The 11,265-nt window shown below is 38.7% G+C and overlaps 1 long non-coding RNA gene across 3 annotated transcripts; it reads right to left on the reverse strand.

Moving 5' to 3' along the window:
- Window positions 1–850: 850 nt before the first annotated feature.
- LOC117491023 lies at window positions 851–2,491 on the reverse strand. Of its 3 annotated transcripts, none has more exons than XR_004556728.1 (4): window positions 2,460–2,491; window positions 2,302–2,358; window positions 2,135–2,197; window positions 851–1,522 (listed from the first exon to the last, which is right to left on the reverse strand). It is a non-coding gene; the product is annotated as an uncharacterized LOC117491023 (long non-coding RNA). The 3 variants fall into 3 exon arrangements; XR_004556729.1 differs by having other exon boundaries at window positions 2,302–2,381; XR_004556727.1 differs by lacking the exon at window positions 2,460–2,491 and having other exon boundaries at window positions 2,302–2,396.
- Between the last annotated feature and the right edge of the window lie 8,774 nt (window positions 2,492–11,265).

Consider the following 11,265-nt stretch of genomic DNA (forward strand, 5'->3'; position numbering starts at 1 on the left):
TCCAGACATCACGATGCCCAGGAAGAACATGAGAAATCTCCAACGAGGCGTTTTGGGGAGGTATTTTCTGTGTTAGAGTTTTACTCGCTACAGGGTGTACTTTGAGGGTTTTGACTCTGCACACCATTTACATGCATAAAAACCTTCATAACACACAAGGGGACGGGTAATAACCGGAAAAGCATGACACCTCTCCTTTAACACTAGAACCGCCAGAGGTTTTTGTATACCTAAAACTGCCACCTGGGTCAAATTGACCCGCTATTAGAATGCATTGATTTTCAAGGTAAAATGTTCTTTTATTGAACAGTGAGTTTTGATCGCACAGGGATAAAACGTATACCAATAGAATCTGTGGACTCTCAGCTTTTCATACAGGGCTCGACATTATAAATGGCCCGCTGGCCCGGAAGCATTATTTAGACACCCCGGCCAGCATAATGTACTTTCAACTCGCCCCACAGCTGTTTGCTGCGGAGCGCAGCGCGAGCAGTCTCCCGTGAGCGGGAGCGCACTCCTTCACTACAGACTGTCTCTATCTCTCTCTATAACTATCTATCCATCTATCTATCTCTCTCAATCTATCTCTCAATCTATAAGGAACCGCAGTAGACAAAAGGCGTTGCTATAGCAACACGTCATGTTTATATGAAAAGCGGTGGGGTCAATATGACCCGCTGGGCGGAAATAGGTATAAATGGCAATTCTTTGGGCGATTTCTTCAATCTGACTTCATATTGACCATTTTTAACAACATAGGGTGCTACATAACACACTTTCAGGAAAAGTCACGGACTGGGAGACTTTAATATTTTATTGAAAAAAAGTTACATACAATCAAAAACAGCTCTGGGTCAAATTGACCCGATTGGCGGTTCTAGTGTTAAGTAACACCACCTTAAAACTAAAACTTACAACTACCCAGTTTGTTTCACTACAATTAATTATTACATTTTAGTTATGACAACTTATGACTTTATTGTGTTTACTTCATTCATTTAGGAAACTTCATTATTTCAGTGTGAAATAAATCTCAATGTTAAAACATTTTAATGTCAACATTTTTCAAAAAGAAAGAAAGTTGGAAAAACTGAGATCATTTTTAAACTTAAAAATAAGAATGGAGTGTACTAAAACACAAAGTGTAAAGACACCACCTAAACATATGCAGACATGCAATATGACATTTGCATCAGTTATTGCCACGGTATCCAATTTAAATCTGTTCTTGGCATGCAACAAAATGATAATTTTCAGAATCCGATGATCTTCACCAAAATAGTCTGACATTTTTTACCAGAGGACAACCTGAATGAACTCAAAGAAGCCAGTTCTCAGGATAGCTCAAATGGAGACCATAGATCAGTCCAAACAAAACCACCAGAGAATCTATCCAGGATCTGTGAAACATCACAGCCTGATCCTCGAGGATGATGGCCACGTGATGAGTTTCGAAGGGAACTCCTGCAGGCACCTACTCTTCATCGACCACTGCTCCCTTTTGGGTTGCCTCCATCTTATCCTAAAAAGGGAATACATAGTCAGTGTGTGATTACAATTTTACAAATCATCACGTTTATAAAAAGGCTTATTATGTCAAATTAAACATTCTTAGAAAACTGGTTTCATATTTTTCATGCAAGTATAGAAGAAATAAAAAAAAGGCAAATATGTGAGCTTATGTAAAAAGATTATTTAAAAGCTAAATGTTACTGACAGTACGAAGATCCTTCATTGAGCTTTAGAAAGGGATGTCTTTAGAGCCAATTATGGACAGGAGGAATTATTAGGACACAATAACTCTTTACACAGAGTTATGGACATGTAAGCATTGCATCAGGATAGACATGTAAGCATGCATTTGTGGATTTTAGAGCTTACAATACTTATTTTAAGATCATTATTGTCCGTGTAAAACTTTTTTTACATGGGATTTTTAATATTTGTTACAATGGAATTTGTTGTTGCTTCCTAGCATCGTGAAATCTGTATCTATGTAGCACTACACAGCTCTTAGGGCAGCCAACAGGGCACACAGTAGAAGGCAGTGACAAAATGTTTTGTTCTTCAGTGATTTATACAAAATATGACGTTTTTGAGCTATGATAATTGTAAAAGGACAATACAAAAATACCTTGCAAGTTTTGAAGATGAGTCTTCCTTGAGGTACACGGGTAGGCCATCGAGGGCTGCTGTCCTGCTCGCATTGATGAAACAAAGACAACATATGAATTGGAGGGTGTTTGTGTCTTCACATTTAATATTGAAGTAATGTGTTAAGCTTTACAAAAACAATTGTACCTGTTCATTATACACCATCTGTTAGGATGCGTGGAAAGGGTAGGACCCAAATGCAGACTACAAAAAAAAGGTAAAAAGGTCTAGAAACAAAAGCGAGCTTTATTTTAAAAGCTGAACAAAAACATGGCATGAAACACATAGGTAGCACAAAAACTGACCGTGACCAACATGGAGGGAGACAGGAGAGACAATGAACCGACAAGGCACACAGGGGAAGACAAGACTAAATATAGAGAGGGGTAATCACAAGACAAGACACAGCTGGGGTAAGGGAGGCAGAAACACAAGGGCAACAGGTGAACACAATCAGACAATCAGACACACCAGGGAAACTAACGACAGGAAGGCAAACACAGGAAGAAGGATCAGACAAGACACAAGGAGGAAAACATTTCAAAAATAAAAGGTGGAAAATGAAAACAATCCAAAACCGTGACACCATCAATCTTTAATCTTCTCACCAAGACTCCCTCTTTCTGTAAAGCTTCAGCAGCTGAGGTGTATATTAGTGCAGCAAAGAAGGAACTTCCTGTGGAATTCACTGTAGAGCTGCAATAAAAGCAAAAGCACATGTTGACAAAATACAAACTGACATCATTCATTATCACAACAGTAAGCCATGTAAGATTGTAAATGGATAAACTTATTTTCGCCAAGGCAAATAGACAAACTATAATTAACTACTGAATCAAACAGTGCTTTACAAATGTACATTCAGTGAGTTATACGTACTAAATGTACACATCGTTTTTATACAGGCATGGTGATGGGGAAATTGTGGAATATTGGCCATGGTATAGTCTATAATATTTTAATAACTGTATTTTTAATCAATGAGAAAACCCACACAATTTACATTTCCACATGCTTTCGTTGTTTAACATCAAGATAGTAAATATAAGGTTTCTTTATAATTTCAGAGAAAAAATAACGTGACTGTAAAAGCGCCAAATAGAGCCCAGTCTACCTGTTAGCTTGTTAGCTTTTATTAACGTTAGCTTACATTCAATTTCTAGAACATATGTCCAGCACAGTCTCTTTCAAATTTGGTTTAGTTGGTCGCTCCTATGTTGTAAGCTTTTAAATGAATACCATCTAATTTGAATTTTAACCGAAATTAAGACAGCTACTGGCTTCAGTAAGGAAAGCATGGGCATGCTAACGTAAGCTAACATTAGCTTTGCTTTTTGAAAATATCGCTCTCACAAAATGGTGAGGCATTAAATCAGCTGATCACAACGTTCACGGCACGCTCACCCCCGACGATCCCGAAGTACTCCACTAGCACCCCCCCCCCCGTCGGCGGCGGCGTTCACGACGCAGAGGGCTTCATCACATAACTTTACGTGTGAATGCATTGATTTACTTGAGCACCATATAATGCTCAATGAATTAAATGAAAGATTCTAAACGGCACTGAGCATTATAGCAATGTTTTTGAATTAATTATAAAATAATTAAACTCAAAGAAAATGAGTCAATGGAACAAACTGGAATCATGATAACTATACTTAAAACTCTCAATAAATGAAGTTGCACTCAAAACAACTGAGTCATAACTTAAAACATTTCTTTATGAGTTTGGTTTGTCATGGAAATGAGTCACTCCAACTTTTGGGGAGGATTAAGTTATGTTAACTTTAGGGCTGTCAAGTTAACGCGTTAATAACGCGTTAACGCAAAAAAAAATTAACGCCACTAATTATTTTAACGCGATTAACGCATGTGTATTTTTTGTCCTCGGCCGCCGTAGTTTCAGAGCGCATCGAGTTTAAAATACCATCTACAAGCTGATGCTGACAGCTCCGCTCCTCCTGCCCGAAGTGTGGCAGACCACACTTCCACGCTCACTGGCAGGCCCGGACTGGCCATCGGGAGGACCGGGAGGGAGTGTGTATGTGTGGTGCGACTCGCGCGAGCGAGGCACACCTTACGTGTTGTTGTTGTTAGCATCTGGGGCTAGCTAGCTAGCTGCGCTAACGGATATAAGGAGCTGTTTCAATGACATTTCGCCGACAACTGCGCCGAGCACTTGACTTTATGCAGGTAGCCAGACAGTGGGACATTGTACGAAAAGTCAGCGCACTCAGCACGGATAGTACGCGCAACATGATTGCAGCGTCCAGGCAGCTCCCATTCGAGCATATATGCCTTGAGCTGCACATAGCTCCAACGCTCCATCACAGTGTCCACACACACACACACACACACACACACACACACACACACACACACACACACACACACCACACACACACACACACACACACACACACACACACACACACACACACACACACACACACACACACACACACACACACACACACACACACAGTATGAGAGAGGTTCCAGGTTGTTGTGTTTAATATTCATGAGAATATTTGTCATTGTTCAAATGATAATAAACAAACATATAAAGCATATGTGTCCACTCATATGTTGATAAGAGTATTAAAAACTTGAAAGATATCCCTCTAAAGGTACATTTAGAACAGATAAAAAATGTGCGATTAATTTGCGATTAATCGCGATTAACTATGGACAATCATGCGATTAATCGCGATTAAATATTTTAATCGACTGACAGCCCTAGTTAACTTACTTCCTTTATTAAGTAGTACTGTTAGGTTTTACAGTGACACTCCAACAAATAATTTCTTGGATTTACTTAACCTGTTAAACCCGAGAGGACCCTAATCCGGGTCTGGCGGGTAGTTCTTTCACAAAACTGTGTCTCAGGGCTTCTTAATATTTAAAAACCTATTAATGTGTCATACTCACTTAACGGTTAGAAACTCAGCTAACTGAAGATATGAACCATTTTTACCAAAACAAAGCACAAGTCTCACAAGAAGCGTCTAAATGAGCCCTGAGCGAAAAAATGCTAACGCACTTAGCACAGAACTCACAGATTTACTTCCATACCATAATTCTCTTCAGCTTGACATCTTGCAATAGGGTTAAATGTAGAAAATTGTTATTACAGAAAGTATTTGTACCTCTACAACCAGGGTATATGCAACTATTAAGACTAACACTGCACAATTGCATGCATTGTAAAGCTACCTACTATAAATAATGGACTATTGAGCGCCTCAGTAATTACCAAATAGTTGGAGGCTTTTCATCATTTCCACCGCAACATGCATTCTCTTGACTGCAAACCATCTCTTGGACTATGATAGATAACGACAGCTTTCTCTATGGAAGATCAGCTGAAATAATTTCAGAACTTCAAAATCCATTAACATGGAGTGGTTGTATTTATCCTGATGTGAAATCGCAGCTACTCTATCAACTCTTACATTTTTACGACGGGGCTCCCTTTCATAATCTCTGCTCTGCTTTAATGTGTTGCCCTAATCAGCCTTAAATTGTCATCTCGGTTTGATTTAACTCGGCCATAATGAGAAATCTGCTTTTAGAATGGCAGTGGGCATCCATTTATCTTTTCCATCTCTGTTTAACGTGGCCTCTCAACATCTCCTGAAAGACCATCCAAATTGAAGTTGGAGGAAGGGATTGGATTTTGTGATGACAAAACATAGATATTTTTTTATCATTCGTATTGTAGGCTTTCAAAGAGTGGGGAGAGTATTAGAAAAGTTTAATTCAAACAGGTTCTTTGAATCAGATCACTAATGGGCTTTGGTCAAATATATTTATAGTTTTTGAGACAGTGTTGATGTGATAGAAGCACAGAGTGAGGGCAGAGTCTAAATGGATGATTTGCACAGGGAAAGGGTTCTTTGTGTTCACCAAGCATCACTCAACTCCATTTCCCACATGTCTACAAGCGATTATCGGAGAATAAAGGTAAAATGAAAGCGGACCTATTTCCATTTAGGCTGTGTTTGGTTGGTGACATGTTTGTTAGGCCTTTGTTGTGTTGGAATGGGTATACACCACAGAGTCCTAGGGTAGAATAGTGCTTTGGATCTGTACGGTTTCTCTCACGTGAACAACATGAGAGAAACTGCAAAAAGTAGCCTTTTTTCTGTTGTTGTCTCACCTTTTTCTGCCTGCTTGAATGTCAGTCATGTAACTGTGGAGTGATTTCCACTAAGATTAGGTGTGCCCTGTGTGCAGGTGCCTGTATTTCCTACTTCGTAAATGTATGCAAAAGAAAGAGCAATTTGCATGATTATTTTCTTTAAACTTGCATATTGTGTTTTTGGTCTCATACAGGTACAACTAAAACTTCTTCTGTTTTAGAATCAGCAGAAACCAACACCACATGTAAAAATCACTGTATTATTACTTTTTTGTGTTAATATTTATCAGGTGGTTTTCAAAACGTGTTGACTTATTAATAATAAATAACAAGTTCTATTTTTATAGCGCTTTTCTAGGACTTCTTATTTTTCTAGTTTTATGGCGTACTGCAAACCAACGTTTAAGGTGCATGTCACCAACTACTAAAACTGATTGTTTACCATCATCACGGATAAAAAAACAACAATATTCTGGATATTAAACCTGTATTTTTTCAATACAGTATTTCAATAATTTTTCTAGGAATCAAAGTCGCTTGACTTTAAGTCTGGGACTTGTAATTGATGATTTCAGTTGTTTTGTTATTGACTACAAAAATAATGAATTAAACATATGAGTTGTGAAATGTTTTTTCTAAATAGCAACAAGGGACACAAATAACATAAATGAAAAATGAGCTGCTCTGTGATCTGAAATGATATCCATACTTTGTTTTTCTCTGTTATTGTATTTGATAAAAGTGTATACAGATAATCGTAGATGGATGGGTGAATAATTAATTCAATATCAAGGATTTTAATCTTTTTTTAATTTAAATTTTTGTAATCGTTTATTTGGCAGGGACATTGCACATTAATGAACACTTAAAACAAAAATGCGTCAAGCGTAAATATGCCGGATTTTAGCTTTGAGCTACTTTCCATCCGCAGTCCCTCCCATAAAACATTTAAGAACATGACATTTACAAACATAGCAAAAACAAATATATGATATGCAAAAAGTGCAAAAGAGCAAGAGCAGCATACACAAGTATTTATCACATGGCAATACAATATAGCAAGTGCAAGAGAAGATACAAGAGCTACATAAAGCGCAAGAGGAGATTCTCCTGTATTAAAGTGCATTTAGCGGTGATTGCACGTCTGTTTGTTTCTCAACCATTCTTTGAGTTGACCTTTAAAACTATTGAGAGTGGGACAATCCCGTATCTCAGTTGGGAGGCTATTCCAGAAAGAGCTGCCTTTAATGGAGAGTACATTTTGTCCAAAAGTGGTCCGTCTACGGTGGACTTCAGTCTCCTCTGGTTTCTGACCTAGTGCAGCGACCAGTGTCTTTTTTGTGGATGAATTCCCCTAAGGGAGGGGGGGGCAGTCCATGTAAACATTTATAAATAAAGCACAAACTTTTAAAAGACTTAAAATTGTCAAAACTCAAGAAATTGTGTTTTTCAAGGATGGTACAGTGGTGGTATGAATATTAACACCTTGATAACTCTCTTGTACAGCTGTTGTATTGGTTTAAGGTTTGTGGCACAAGCAAACAACCAGTTTGTAAAACAGTATTCAATGTGGGATAGAATCATACAGTGGAGGTATGACTTTGCAGCATTGACAGTTAAGAAGGGTCTAATTGGTATTGGATACTTTCTTAATATTTTTCTTAAAAGTCAAGTTCGAGTCCAATATGACTCCAAGATACTTGAACTGGGAGACTAGTTCTATTTCTGCTCCGTTTAAAAACACGTTGGATCCTTCGATTTTGACTGGTCGTTTACTGAACATCATGCATACTGTTTTTTTTACGTTTAACTGTAAGCAAATGTTGTTCAGCCAGTGTTGAACCTTGTCCAAAGCTTTTGAGAGACAAGATGAGATCATTTCAGTGTTCTTCCCGTGTACAAAGATGACCGCATCATCGGCATACATTTGCACATTCAACTCAGGACATACATTAGGCAAGTCATTAATGTGCAGTGAAAAAAGTAACGGTCCAAGAATGGAACCTTTTGGAACCCCAACAGGGTTGACAAGGTAGGGGGATTTGGCACCGTTAACCAAAACACACTGTTTTCTGTTCGATAAGTAAGACTTGAACCAATGTATTGAATCTGCCGAAAAATTGAAACAAGTTAGCTTTGTAAGGAGCACTTGGTGGTTAACTGTGTCAAATGCCTTCCTGAGATCAAGGAAGACAGCACCTACAGATGTAGCACTTCATTTCAGACGCCTACCCGTGCGGGTCCGTGATCTGCACAGGGTGGGCCCGTGCTGAAAAGGAAAACCCCCCGCAGGACTTGATACGCCCCCTTGATAAATACATTTAATTATAATGAAACCAGCTGCAATGGATCATGAATCCACCAGGGGGTGCAGTGATTAAAAAGCTGCCACAGTGGAACTCATGTGAAATAAAAAATAAACAGCTGATAGATCTACAGTAGAGGTATCTGATATAGCGGCTATTTGTTAAGATCCATATGTCACGGATAGGATCATATTCTGTGCTAAATAAGAGACATGTAATCATTTACAAAACATCACCATGTTTTTATTTAACAAAATAATGTTGTTTAATCCACGTTGGTGTAATTACAAAACCATTGCTATGTTTTTTTGTCAGGAAATGCAGACCGGCTCATACAAACGATTTGTAATCATCATCCTCACGATCATTTAATGTATCATATGTTCGCCGAATTGAAATGAATGCACTAATACATGTAGTTTAATCCACGTGAGTTAACTACAAAAATAATCGGTTTGTTTTTATATCACATCCGACCGGAGGAAAATGCAGCACGGCTCTCACTACCGATAATCCTAATCCCGCGGGCAAACAATAATATGTACAGTGTCACGATCTGTCTGTGTTGTGTTTTGTCTTGTCTTTTTCTGTCTCTGGTTTCCTGTTTTGTTTTGAAATGTTTTTCCTCCTTGTTTCTTCTCTGTTCCTTCTTCCTGTGTTTGCCTTCCTGTCTTAGGCTGCGTTTCACTTCGGTTAAATGGATTCCTTGCGTCCCTCACTTGCGTCGTTTCCCTGCGACTAGTCCCTCCCACCAGGGAAGCATGGAGAGACGCAAGGAAACCACGAGAAGCAGGGAAATGAGTTTTAAGAGCAATGGGACGTCCTTTCCTCCGGAGCGTCACGTGAAGCGACGTCCGTTTGTGATGACGCCGCACAGCTGTTCGTCTGACAGCAGCTCTGTCTCCGTTATTTTCACAAACACCCCCACCTCTGTTAGTACACATTTACTGACACAAACATTTGTATCATCTGTTGTAGACCAAAATAAATAAAATCAAATAAGAACTAATTCTCAAAAAAGATAAACGCCATTCTTAAAATGTATAAACGAATATTAGTTTGATTAATATTGATTAGAGTGCACAATATAAATAAAAGAATTGAGAGAAGAAAAAGAGATATGTTATCTATCAAAACCCAGTTAGATTAACATTCATTGGATTGCACACTTAGTTTGTTTGTGTGGATATGTAGAAAATTAACATGTTAAATAGCACTTAATGACTGACTGAATGGAAATGACAATAAATGAAAATGTAAAACGAAAAAAGCGATCACGAAAATGTTTCCAATAAATGAATGAAATGATTTTTGTCCACTTTGTTGTTCAGATATATCACATATTTGTAACTGAATGATGCATTCATTGAAACAAAACACAGTATGAACTGAGGAGTGTGTCCCGTGAGTTTCATGTGTTTTCTTCACTCCGCTGGGAAACTGCTCTCATGTCAAGAAGCATCAGATCATTGCATGCGCTGCATCGTCCAATCAGTGAGCGATACACAGTAAGGGGGCGGGGCGAGTGTCTGAGGATTTCATCGAAGGATGGTCTGGTGGTTCCTCGATTATAGCTCCTCCATTATCGCTCCTCGCTCCTCGCTCGTCGATCCTCGGTCCTCCGGCAAAAATAAGGCCATTGGGACGCTACTCAAGATGGCGCAGACAAATCAACTTCCGGTGAGACCGAGACCGAGGAGCGAGGAAATGAAAAATAAGAGAAGTGAAACGCAGCCTTAGTTTCCCTGGTGTGTCTGATTGTCTGATTGTGTTCACCTGTTGCCCTTGTGTTTCTGCCTCCCTTACCCCAGCTGTGTCTTGTCTTGTGATTACCCCTCTCTGTATTTAGTCTTGTCTTCCCCTGTGTGCCTTGTCGGTTCATTGTTTCTCCTGTCTCCCACCATGTTGGTCACGGTCAGTTTTTGTAGTACCTATGTGTTTCATGCCATGTTATTGTTCAGCTTTTGGAATAAAGCTCGCTTTTGTTTCTAGACCTTTTTACCTTGTTTTGTAGTCTGCATTTGGGTCCTACCCTTTCCACGCACCCTAACATACAGTGTTAATAGTTTACTGTATTATTAGTGTCTAATATTACTGCTATAACAATCACACATTGAGTTGTTAAAATCAGACCGTTTTTTTTTTTAAACAGTCTGAATGAAACGGCAGCTCTCAGGCAAGCTTACAGTTAGTGAAGTAACACTTTTTTTTTGTGAGTCACGACCTGCCTGTTTCATTCTAACATAACGCTCCAAATATTATTGTTTCCACTCGGACTTCAATACAGCTACACCATTGTTTGGTTTCCATGGTAACGCGTCTCTTTAGTACAACTCTACCCTCTGCTCACTCCTTTCCTGTAAATTAACCTATACAGGTCCAGCCCACACATATGACAGCGCAGTTGCTCCATCATTCCATCTCTTATTTTTTCCTGCTCAATACGCTCTTTGGCCCGGGACACACATATTTATTTAGATATGTTTTAAACAAGTTTAAATAAACTATGCATAGTCATTTTAATAAATCCTTCCAACACACATTGTAAGAACAGTTCTGTTTCATATGAGTGTTGAGAGCTGTATCCATACATCTCTTAATTTTGTCCTCAAAGTGCACCAGATTGATGCATTTAACTTCAATTTAAAGAAAAACATATTC

This window comes from Trematomus bernacchii, unplaced genomic scaffold (genome assembly GCF_902827165.1).
Source record: "Trematomus bernacchii unplaced genomic scaffold, fTreBer1.1, whole genome shotgun sequence".
Taxonomy (NCBI): Eukaryota; Metazoa; Chordata; class Actinopteri; order Perciformes; family Nototheniidae; genus Trematomus; species Trematomus bernacchii.